The sequence below is a fragment of the Dromiciops gliroides genome, chromosome 5 (genome assembly GCF_019393635.1).
Source record: "Dromiciops gliroides isolate mDroGli1 chromosome 5, mDroGli1.pri, whole genome shotgun sequence".
Lineage (NCBI taxonomy): Eukaryota > Metazoa > Chordata > Mammalia > Microbiotheria > Microbiotheriidae > Dromiciops > Dromiciops gliroides.
Window position 1 is genome coordinate 86,906,771 of NC_057865.1, and position 12,866 is coordinate 86,919,636.

The 12,866-nt window shown below is 40.0% G+C and overlaps 1 non-coding gene across 1 annotated transcript; it reads right to left on the reverse strand.

Annotated features, from left to right (window-relative positions):
- Window positions 1-6,817: 6,817 nt before the first annotated feature.
- On the reverse strand, window positions 6,818-6,924 carry LOC122730188. The gene has a single exon (XR_006353401.1). It is a non-coding gene; the product is annotated as a U6 spliceosomal RNA (small nuclear RNA).
- Window positions 6,925-12,866: the final 5,942 nt, after the last annotated feature.

Sequence of the window (12,866 nt, forward strand, 5' to 3'; positions counted from 1 at the left end):
ATAGGTACTATTACTATTTCCAAGTTACAGATAAGTAAACTGAGGATATGACTTGTCAAAGGCCACACAGTCAAGGAAATACCCGAGGTAAGATTTGAATTCAGGTCTTCCTGACTCCAGATCCACTCTATCTACTTCACCACCTATATGTCTCATGTATATGCAAATTAGGTTGCCAAACACTGTGCCAACTGTCACAGTCTAGCCCTGGGGGTACTGCCAATCAAACAGGGACTCTGCTTTAAAATGTTAAGGAAAATAGTGGAGTCTGGAGCAACAGAGTTCCAAAGACATGTTTGATGTTGGACAAGCAGAGTGGTGGCTGGTATGTTTTCTGCCAGGGAGTGAGTGACATGGGGTGAGGGTGACAGTGCCATAGGAAGAGTGAGGATGGAGGGAGGGTGAGGAGAAATCATGGGATTAAACAGTCTAGGAGCTACTGGCAAAAATGTAAGCGAAGAATTTTGAATGACTAAGCCCTATTTGGAGATTGGCTCCAACTAAGAGCCTTAAAGTTTGTGAGTGGGATTAAAAGGATGAGTTTTCAGATCCCATTAAAGAAATTATTTTTAGAAACTAGAATCATCATGAGCATTTAGAGTAAATCCTGCTCTCTCTGGTGCTGGGTGCATAACAATGCAAACAACATACCTAAAGAGGTCCTCAGAGGTGGAAACACCAAGCTGGAAATAAGAAAGTCTGGGTTCTATTCCTAATTCTGTCTCTAACTATCTGTGAGATCTTGGGCAAGTAGCTTAGCCTCTCTGACCCTCACTTTCTTCATCTGAAAAAATGTAGGGGTCGGACTAACCCATCTCTAAGGTCTCTTCCAGCTCTGATTAGGTTACTAATGAATCTCCATAGATAATTGTAAGATTCTTTTTCAGGGTTATTAATTAGTGAAGCAGGGTCAGGCTAGTGTATGTGGTCAGGAATCCTAGAGTTTGTTGGAGGATAATCATAAGACAAGATTCAATAACTAAGGGGCAAGTCATAATCAGGGGCTGGTCCATCAGTAGGACCAGATAGACTGGTGCTAGTGACCTCCCTGGCTTCTCAATCTCCTTACACAAAGCCATTAAATAACCAAAATCCAGGTCTAAGACACGAGGCAGGAGACACCCGTGAGAGAAGAAAAGATGAGCTCAAGTCAAAGCTGGTACAGAGATCAGAACAGGAGCATCCTTTGGGAAGGCTCACTACAGCCTGGAACCACGCCCCCTCCTCGTGAGAAGTACCCTCTACCCGTTCAGCATCCTCCCAGAACCTCCATTAAAGGAGGATGCCCAGACCAAGCATAGCTTCATTTCCCTCCATACTTCTCTACCATGCCCCTGTACTAGGTGCCTTGGTGTCCCCCATTCCCACTTTTTCAGCTCCCTTTTATGTGTTTTCTTCCCCCATTAGAATATAGACAACTTGAGGACAGGCACTGGCTTTCTTTCAAAGTCTTTCAGCTCTTGAAAGCCTGTGAGTCCTTTGTCAGGGAGACATTCTAGAGAGCAATTTGAAATTATGCCCAAAGGGCTATCAAATTATGCAGACCCTTTGATCCAGCATTACCACTGCTAGGTTGATATCCCAAAGACATCCCCCCAAACAGAAAAAGACCTATTTGTACAAAAATATTTATAGCAGCTCATTTTGTGGTGGCTAAGAATTAGAAATCAAAGGAATGCCTATCAATTGGGGAGTGGCTAAACAAGCTGTGGTATATGATGGTGATGGAATATTATTATGCTATAAGAAATGACAAGCAGGATGATTTCAGAAAGGCCTAGAAAAACCTGTATGAACTGATGTGTAGTGAAGTGAGCAGAACCAAGAGAACATTGTGCACAAAGACAGCAATATTGTTTGATGAAGAACTGTGAATGACAACTCTTCTCAGCAATACAATGATCCAACACAATCCCAAAGGACTAATGATAAAGCATACCATCCACACCCAAAGAAAGAACTGATATTGATGGAACACAGACTGAAGCATGCTATTTTTCCACTTTCTTTCATATTTCTTTTATTCAAGTTTTATCATACAAAATTACTAATATGGTAATGTTTCACATAATTGAACATGTATAACCTATATCTGATTGCTTACCACTTCAGGGAGTAGGGAAGGGAAGGGTTGAAGGAGAGATAGAATTTGGAACTCAAAACTTTAAATAAAAATGTTTATCACTATTTTTAAGAATAAATGAATAAAACTACCCCACTAGAAAAAAAATTAATAGATGGATACATGGATATATAAATTAATTGACTAATTGATTAATAAAGGAATTAATGAATAAATAAATAAATGAAGTGTTGATGAGTGAGTGAATGAATTAATAGATAGATGAATGAATGAATGGAATGAATGAATGAACAATTGGATAAATGAATAAATAAATAGATGACAGATAGATAGATAAATGAGATACAAATAAAGAGATTCTCAGGAAGCTTGGGAGCCTCTCCAATGAGTAAAATTTATGGGAGTCTATGCATAGACTTTGCCCTGTCTACTTTAGCTGCATTTTTAAAGGGAAAATAAACAATACTGTGTTTTTACACACAAAAGTGTGTTGTAATGAGCACAGACTGGGCTTCAAGTTGCATGTAGGAATGGCTGTTTAGAAGTGCCAGATGCAGATCCTGAATTGAAAGGTGGTAATCAATTGTAAGCTATTTAAGGATGGGCTCTGGTGGCAGAAACTGCTAGTGTTGTCTAAACTGGCTGACATCATTCTGCGGCAGCATGGTGACATATGCTGCTATTATAAGAGACGGAATTGCAAGTGGTCTCTGACAGAAACAAACCAACCTGGTTACCATAGTCCTTAGGGGTCCTAGGGCCCTTTCCTTCTGTTTAAGTTTCCTGTGGCTCCCGATGGCATCTCTTGGCTCATGTGGATGCCTCGATTGTGTCCTACTGGGTATGTATGAGCTCCCTGGGGCACTACTAGTCTTATATGTCTGGATACAAAGAAATAAGCAGCACAGGAATTCAGTCGAGAAAACACCAGGAGAAGAGGCCTATGAGGAAATGAATGCTCAGAGACTCTAGGATCTGTTGCTTGTCTAAAGCTTCCTATTGAGACCTTTTCCTTTCCTTTCCCCAGAAGTCTTAGCCTCTAACAACGGACTGAGGAAGATACTAATTAATGTAGTAACTCAGACCCTGTCCCATTGGCACCACACCCTTTAATGGTGTTTTTCTATCCATCATATAGTGAGTCATTCTCTTCCAAGTGCTGAATCTGACATCACTGTGTGCCAGCTTCTGCTGCTGACCATGCTGTATAAGCCACCATTAAGGCATCCACTTGATTACAAAACTTAGGTCATCCTTGGATGGGGTAGGTGGCCCTGTGGAACTGGTTACTACTGAGTCAGTCAGTCAGGACTTCTGGGAATGAGGCCACCCACGACAGTGCCTCCGCAAGACTTTCTGTTTAGTACACAGAGGCAAAGGAAACCACAGATCCAAAGAGTGACATCCTGCCTATATGTGTCCCTTCACTGTCCTCATCACTGTTCCAGAATGATGCATGACTCAGCATCATTACATCAGCATCTTATTGTGCTCCAGTCTGGGGGAGTAGGGGTAATTCTGGTGGACTTCCTGATCTATGCTTGTTCATGGTCGGCCTCAGCCCCATGAATGAACATATTCTGAGCTTCCCTGGTGCTTAAAGAACTACCCTGAGCACCCTTAGTGCCATTTTAACAGAGTCACAGAGAGACTGGAGTCCTTTTGGTTCTATTCATTTCCCAGCATCACATAGAGGGTCAGGGAACCATAGATATAGAGCTGAAAGGATCTTAAATGTCAACTAATCCAAACCCCTTGTTCTACAGGGGAGGAAGCTGAAGACCAGGGTACTTATGTGACTTCCCAAGGTCATGCCAGTACTATGTGGCAGAGAGAGGATTTGAATCATTGGAACTCCCATTCCAAATCCATTCTTCTTTCTGAGCCCATCTGTAGACACACAAGTTACATCTGGGAATTGGTCTTCTGAATACTCTTTCCCATAGCCACCTGCCATGTTAGTCTGATTATCAGCATGGTATCCCAGCTGCTTTGTAATACTCATTTTGCACTTAAACAAGTCCTTTGGCCCTTTTTCTTACTCTCTTTTATATTGAATAATTTGTGAAGATGTCTTCTCCCTACTCCACTAGATATTAAGGTTCTTGAGGATGGGGTCTCTGTTATACATAGCTTAGATATATACATGCTAAATACAGTGTCTTGGATGTGTGGTGACACATGAAGGCATCGAAATTTCATTGGTTGTAGAACTCCCTCTGACAATGGAGGTCATAACTTACCTATAGTTAAGTCTCAGGAAGTCTCCTGATTCTTAGAAAGATTAAGTAACTTACCAGTGGTCAAAGAGCTAATGTGAAATGTGGGCTTTGTGCACAGTAGGTGTTTAGTTTGCTAAACTGAATTAAATATAACTCCTCATAACACTCCCCATACATAGGAAAGTAGGTCTTTCCACAGAATGAAACTGAAGCCTAAAGAAATTAAATGATTTGTCCCCAAAGTTACACAGGGCATTTGGCAGCAGAACTGGAAAAATCACAATAATAACTCAAGGTTATCTTATATTGTGGTTTCCTTAAAATAACTCCATAAAGAGGGGCAGCTAGATGGCGCAGTGGATAGAGCACCGGCCCTGGAGTCAGGAGTACCTGAGTTCAAATCCGACCTCATACACTTAACACTTACTAGCTGTGTGACCCTGGGCAAGTCACTTAACCCCAATTGCCTCACTAAAAAAATAAATAAATAAAAATAACTCCATAAAGATCATGGCACAAGTTTTAATATGTCCATTTGACAGATGAGAAAATGAAGGCTTGGAGAGATAAATTGACTTGCTAGATGGCGAAGTGGATAAAAGCATTGACCTGTATTCAAATACAACCTGAGTTCAAATCTAGCCTCTGACACTTACTACTTGTGTGACCCTGGGAAAGTCACTTTACTTCTATTGACCTCAGTTTTCTTATTTGTCAAATGGGGATAATAAAAGTATTTGCCTTCCAGGGTTGTTGTGAGGATCAAATGAGATAATAATTGTCACTGGTCACAAGTCATAAAGTTCATGTTGGACCCATGACTCAAAATCATATCTGCTTCTAAGGAAAACCCTACCCCCTCATTTCTAGCCAATATTATAATACATACACACATACACACACACATCCTTGAAGCATTCTTTATCTACTCTGCCTTAGACTGTTTAGCTTCCATTCACCATATAATACATATTGGTTTATATTATTATCTAACTGTTCCATGTACATAAATCTTGTCTCTCTTACAAAAACTGAAAAAGATCTGTAGGGCTTAGTGGAACTGCAAGCTCAATATGAATCAATGGTATGACATGGAAGCCAAAAAAAGAGTGATATGATCTTGGACTAATTAAAAGAGGCTTAGCTTCCAAGGATAAGGAAACATCCATACTGCTATACTCCAGCTCTTGGTTAGACCACATAGCTGGAGCATTATGTCCAGTTCTGGGGGTCACATTTCAGGATGGGCTTTGACAAGCTGGAGAGCATCCAGAGTATGCTCTGGATGGTTGAGGGGCTTAAGTTTATATCATATGAGTATTGGTTGAAGGAACTCAGTGTATTTAGACAAGAGAAGACTTGCCAAAGATATACTAGCTATCTTCAGGTATCTAAATTCAGGGTTACCTTATTTATGGAAGAGGAAGACTAGATCTGCTTGGTCCCAGAGGAGCAATGGACAGGAGTTTAAAAGGCAGATTCTGATTCTAACTATACTTGGGAATAGAGATCTTTCTGGTATTTCTTTCATATTCTCCCAAAGCATATAGTAGATGCACAACAAATGTTTCTTGCTTTGGGTCATTCTGTGGTTGCCCATCCTGCCCTATGTCATGGACAGAATTTCAATAAGACTGGTACCTACATTCTGGATTCCAAGATGTCAAAAGCTCATCTTCCTAACCCAGACCTCCTGATTCCTATGATCTCAGGACCCCCTTATACTCTCAAAAATTATGGAGGGCCCCAAAGAGCTTTTGTTTATGTGGGCCATATCTATTGATATTTCCCATATTAGACATTAAGACATTTTAATATTATCATGACAATGTTTTGACCTCACAGACACTATCAAGAAAAAGTCTTGAGGACATCTAGGAGTCCTTAGACCACCATTTTAGAACTCCCGCTATACAGAAATACTCTGCAGTCAGAAATGATCCTCTGTTACAGGGCTATTATGTTATTTCCTTTGTACTTTCCTATGCATTTATTTGATTCTATTTTATATTATAGTTATTTGGATACGTGGCATATGTCTTCCACACAGTTGCCTAATACAGACTGTAGGTTTCAAGGGGGAAAGAGCAATGTCTTATTCATCTCTTCCCCAGAACCTAACATAGTTAGGTTCTATACATAGGAGGCAGTTGTTGGGTTTGGTTTTTTTATTTAATTGAAGAGAAATGAACTGAAGTTTAGTCTCACCTCTGACACTAAATAGCTGTGTGACCTTGGAGGCAGGAAAAACAATGCTGGTGTAATAAAAGAATGTTGTATTTGAAGTCAGAAGATTGTGGCAATATCATAGCATTCAGAGGTGGATGAAGCTTAGAGGTTATGGAATTCAACCTCCTCATTTTATAAATGAGGCGCTAAGGTCCAGGGAGTAGAAATGACTTGCCCAAAGTCATACAGGTTACAAGGAGCAGAGCTAAGATTCAAACCCAATTCTTCTGACTCAAAATCCAGCACTCTTTCCACTATGTACCATACTGGGTTCCAATCTTGCTTTGGTCATTTACGATTCACGAATTTGTGTGTCATCCTTGTGCATGGGCCATGCTAATCTTCTCTGTATCATTCCAATTTTAGTATGTGTGCAGCCGAAGTAAGCACAGCCTTGGTCATTTACAACCTGGGTGACCTTGGGCAAATCCCTTGATTTCTTTGGGTTATAGTCTCCCCATTTCTAAAAAAAAAAAAAAAAAAAAAAAAAGAGGTTTGGACAAAATCTCAGTGGTCCCCTCCAGGTCTACCATTCTTTGATTCCATTCCAGAGTTGACATCACAGGGATGTTTTCTGATGAGTCAGGAATCTGAAGGTTTCCCAGGCTGTCTAGGTGTTTGTGCATTGCTCATGGATGGGGATCATTTTCTTGACCACATTTTGTGCCCTTTTTTTATGGAAGCCCTCTGAGTACTTTCTTTGTTTTGATTTCTCAGCTCCCATAGTTGAATGATGATTTATGTGGCTTTCAGATTAGAAGGGCTGAAAGGCCTAATTGTGTGTGTGGCTTCTTGGGTTGTTTGAGCTTATGAATATTTTAATAGGATTTTGATTCCTTCAAAACAAATATCTAAGAAAACTTTGCACCAGGAGCAAATTGCATGATTTTCTCCCTTACAAACATACCTACGAAGGAGAAAAAAAAACAAAAACCAGAATTGTCACAATTTCAAAAGCCCCCCACAAGTTTACAATATTCATACTCTTTACTAGTATTAGACTTAAAATGTCCCTCTAACAACAAGATAATCTTACCATAAGGCTAAAATGTTTATTTGTCATTGTTAACTCCTTTTACAAAATTCACAGTTTACTCACTGGAGAAAATGAAGCACTGATGCATTTTTGTACGACATTAAGTCTTGAATCTAGGTAACCATCATTACTTCATATGCCAGACAGCAGCACCTATGGATTGAGTGTGACATTGCAGCTCAGCTCTATGACATAGTGTAACTATCCAGACAAAAGAAGAGATAAGTTAAGTCCTGGAAAGAGTACATGGATGCAAAGATGAAATTATGGGTGGAACTGGTTCCCATAATGATAGTAACTTACATTTATATGGCACTTTACAATTACAAAGCTCTGCATATACATTATCTCATTGGATCTTCATTACAACCCTATGAGGTAAGTAGTTCAAGTATCATCATTCCCATTTTATGGATGAAGCAACTGGAACTCAAAGTGGGAATGTGATTTGCCTGAGCCATGTAATCCCACAGATTCAATGGAGTTAGAGAAGGCATGCTGCCCATATGGAGCAATGCTATGTTGGTTAGCAGTATCTTACAGACTACCCTATCATCATACTGAAGCCCCCTGGCTCATCTTTGCAGGACATTCACTCAGACAAGCACTAGACAGACTCCCAGGCTATGGTTAGAATCCCTCCTCTGAGGTGGACTCCTACTTCCTAGCTTGCTTTATTTTGTATTTTGCTGAACTCTGCATGGATGCTGGTTTGTTTTCTCTGATCAACACTTACACCACCCCTTCTTTTCCCAAGAAGGTTCTTTCCTCAGGAACTAATGATTGTCCTGAATCATCAGCTTCATCCTCATTCCACCCCACCACATCCCAGGGGCCAAGGATTCTACCCAAGGTCCCACAGCTAATAAGGAGTGATTGACGTGAGACAAGAACTCAGATCTCTTAAGTCCACAAGTTCTACTACACGATATGGCCTCTAAGAAGATAAATGTGATCATGAATGTGAAAGAGCTTTATGCAATATAACATGCTTTATTTTTTAAAGTATTCTTTTATTAAGATAATGCCACATATATATTTCATTATATATATGAATACACATATATTTAATTCCATAGCTATTTGTATCCGTTTATTGCTTATTAAGGTGCTTACCATTTAGATGCATCCTTTTATTTGAAGGATTTAGTTTTGCAAAAGGTTGCAGATTTTCTTCCCCCTCCCCATCCCATCCAGGCTAGGAGGTGCTTTTTAGAGCCCTTCTCCTTATGCTGAATCTAACCTCTCACAAGATCTTCCCCATCAGCTCGGTATTCTCATGCCATATATACATGATGTCAATCATTTGAATGAAAACTGACAAGTTCAGCCTATTCCAAATACAGGCATACCCCACATAATGTTCTTACTGGCTCTGGGGAAACACAGGAGGTGAAAGAACATTATAGGGGGCAGTTAGCTCCATGGAACAATGTTATAAATGGGTCACTGGCTGAATTGTGTTATAGAGGGCTTTTGTGATTTTTATGGGTTGGTTATAACATATAAATTATGCTATTATAAAATGGCATTGGTCAGGGCCATTTTATTCAAGGTACACTTATTTCCAGATAGCATCCTGAGGATGCAGGGTCTGACTTAAATTCCTTGTCTGTATGAAGAGTACCAAGAATAAAATATGTATACATGTACTGCATATTAACATAATGACACACATATGAATAAATACTGTCTGGCCTTGAATACCATAATAGTAAAATGTAATATTTTCCCCAGAGCCACTCAGATAATGTTATGATGCCAGAGCCAAAAGATGACAGCATAATTGAACTAATGCCCAAAGGCAATTACTGATTACAATGGATTATTTCTACAAAGAAAGTTGACCAATAGATTAGTTGTCACATAGCAGGCAGAATTGTCCAATCCTGCTGCCATTGTTAAAGAGACTGAGCTATCCAGTATTACTAGTAGATACATAGCATTAAGCCTTAAGCATTTCTCTAGATTCAGGTCTAAAAATCTAAGGATGATGTGACTTTGATGCAACAACTGAGTGTTCTATAACTACCCTATTTTTGTAGGGTAGTTATAGGACTGAGGTTCAAATCCCACATCTCAAGAAGAAATGCATCTTCCTGAGTTCAAATCTTGGTTCAGATACTGGCCCTGGACAAGTCACTTAACCCCATTTGCCTCAGTTTTCTCATCCGTAAAATGGGCTGGAGAAGGAAGGGGAAATCATTCCAGTCTCTTGGCCAAGAAAACCCCAAATGGGGTCTGAAGAGTTGGACACGACTGAAACAGCCAAACAACAATACCTATATGACCTTGAACAAACCACTTCACCTCCCTCAGTTTCTCAATCAGGAAAATGAGGAGGTTGGGGGAAATGGCCACCAAGGTCCCCTCTAGCCCCGAATCTATGATCCTTTGTCCATAGTCTTATGGCATGTTTTGCTTTCATATATTTACTCTCTGTGTTCAGGTAGAATAAAAATTATGCCATCCCCCATCACGACATTTGGGATCTGAGTAAGTAATAAAAACCACAAATAGATACAGCTTTCTATATTCCTTTTAAAAAAAAGAGGTGATTATTAACCATACAGAGAGCTTTTTGCACATACACAGTAAAGCAATGGCAAATAATATGGAACTAAGTGCCTGAAAGTAGTTGGGATGGTTTATTTTATTTGGGAAATTACCAGTTTTAGCATTGCCTTTATAGAAATTTTGCCTAAGGTATCTATATCCATTACACAGTATATACTTATTAGCTAATAGCCAAGCTGAATCAAAGTACCACATTTCACAATTTCAAAATTGCCTTCAAGCCCATTGATGCACCAGAGTGAAGAGACAAACTCATGCACAGGACAGAGATATGGTTTTAACAAATGAGGTCCAACATTCCTGACTGGACTAATATAAAGTATTTCCCAATCACTGCCACAACTTAACCAGTCTCCCTTCTCCAAACCCACCCCCCCCCAAAAAAAAGAACAAGAAAAGAAAAGAAAAAACAGGGTATAAATATGTCAAGAAAAGAAAGAAAACATGTATACAACATTCAAAAATTGGCTGCCAATGGAAACAAACAAGAGAGTTGAAAACAATCCCACACATACTTTGCCTGCTACCATGGACCACGGAATTCAGCGGTTACCATGGTGGACCCTGGCTGGAAGGTGGACTCTAGAGGGCAAGCTTTGTTTCTGATCTGCCCAAACAGACGGCCCGGATTCAGTCTGTTAGTTTGTGTACTTTGGGGTAAGCCATCCTCACAGTGAAAAAGCCAAGGGGAGATCATTTTAGCTTGACTCTATCTCATACCTTTGGGTTTCTCTTGGCATCCTGCCCTCCCCCTCCTTCTTGCCTTACCTCAGGTCTTGCCTTCCCACCCCTAATTCATAAACTTCTTTCCCTCCATCTATGGGCATATGACATTTGGGAATCTAGAGGGAGGAAATCAATTAGGATGCTCTCCTCACACTGAACATACTGTTAAGAGGAATGGGATGGATGCTGGGAACAAATGGGTGGGTGTAGAAATCAAAGTTCAGGATCTAACTCTTCCCCCTTTCCAACTCTACTCCACCCCCTTCCCCAAAATGGATTCAGAACTTAATGAAACACCTGAGTCAGAAAGCACTTCTGGTACCCTTTAATTTAATTTTTTAAATAATAATAATAATATCTACACTAGAATAGGGTTAATTGCTAATAGAAGTACAATGTAGTTGTAAGAGCTGAACTGGGAGTCAAGAGATCTGGGTTCTAATCCTGGCTCTTCCATTCACTAAAATATTCTAAGCCCTAGTTTCTTCATTTGTCAAGTGATAATAGTTAAAAAGAGAATCAAATGAAATAACAAATGAGAAAACACTTTGGAAAATACAAAGTACAATTAAAACTAAAACGGGTGAATAAAAATATTTTAATTAAGTTCTTACTAAACCCCAGGGACACAAATACAGAGTTAGATACAGTTCCTGCCTGCAGTGAGCTTATATCCTAATGGTAGAGAGACGATATTTAGGGAACTAGTGACCAGGGAGAGGCATTATGGTTTGAAAAGGTAGAAAGATGGTGAGTAGAGCCATAGAGGAATAGATCAACATGCCCTTTCCAGTAGCTAACTCCTTTTGCTATTGGAAAGGCAAGAAGCTATTAGTTGAACAACAACAACAACAATTACAATAATATTCCTCCCATGCTAGTGTACACTTTCTCCTTGGAGAGAAGGAGCTCAGATCTCAAGAACAACAGTAGTGAGGGGCTTACATAGAGAACACTGGTGGCCCAAAGATATCATCAGACTCGTTCGAACACAAGATCATAGACCTGGAGCTGGAAGGCCATCAAATTCATCTTCCTCATATTACAGATGAAGAAACTGAGGTCATGAGAGGTGAAGTGATTTGTCTTGGGGCACACAGCTGGAAAAGGTCTGAAGAAGGATTTAAACTCATGTCATCCAGACTCCAAGCCCAGTGCTCTATAAACCATACCACCTAGCTTATTCCCAGATCTCACAGTCCTTTCCTCCCTTTGTGCAATCCCCATGAGGTTCCCCCATAACTCTCTGCTGACCTGTGTGAATTGGTACCTTTTTAGAATCCATTCCTCATCACTAAAAGGGGCCATGATTCCTGAAGTTGCCAGCATCCTCAGAGGAATATCTTTCCACGTCTGTTTGCAAGTGTCATGGTCCATGACTGCTCTAATGGGTTCTCTTACCAACTCCAGTTGCCAGTGGCATCTCTGATGGTTCTGATGGATCTCCTGGTTGCCTAGGCATCTGGAGCAGTCACCTTGGTGTACTCATTCATATAAGATCATGGAAAAAATAAATACAAAAAAAGATGGCATGGACTCATGAAAACAGATGGCATACATGGGATTTCTATTGCCATGAATGGGTGGGAGACATGACAGTGGACAATGGCCTCCTCCAATGCCATCTTGCAGCAACCTCACAGCAGTTCTACCTCACTTTCCACTGGGAAGAGTTTTCAAATTTTTCATATACATTGTTTCTTATGGTATCATAATAGCACCTTATTTTCATATGCTACAATTTGTTCATTAATTCTTCATTCAAGAGTCACACATTTGTACTTCTTTGCCACCATCAAACATGCTGCTATAAATACCTGTGTATATATGGGACTTTTCCCTTTGACTTTGCCTTCCTTGGGGCATATGTCTATAGTACTATCCCTGGGTCTAAGATTGTATGCAGTTTAGTGGTTTTTCTAGTGTAGTTCCAAATTGTTGTACAAAAGAGCATTGCCTGGTCTTCTGGAGTAGTACCCTTGAAGGTCCATTT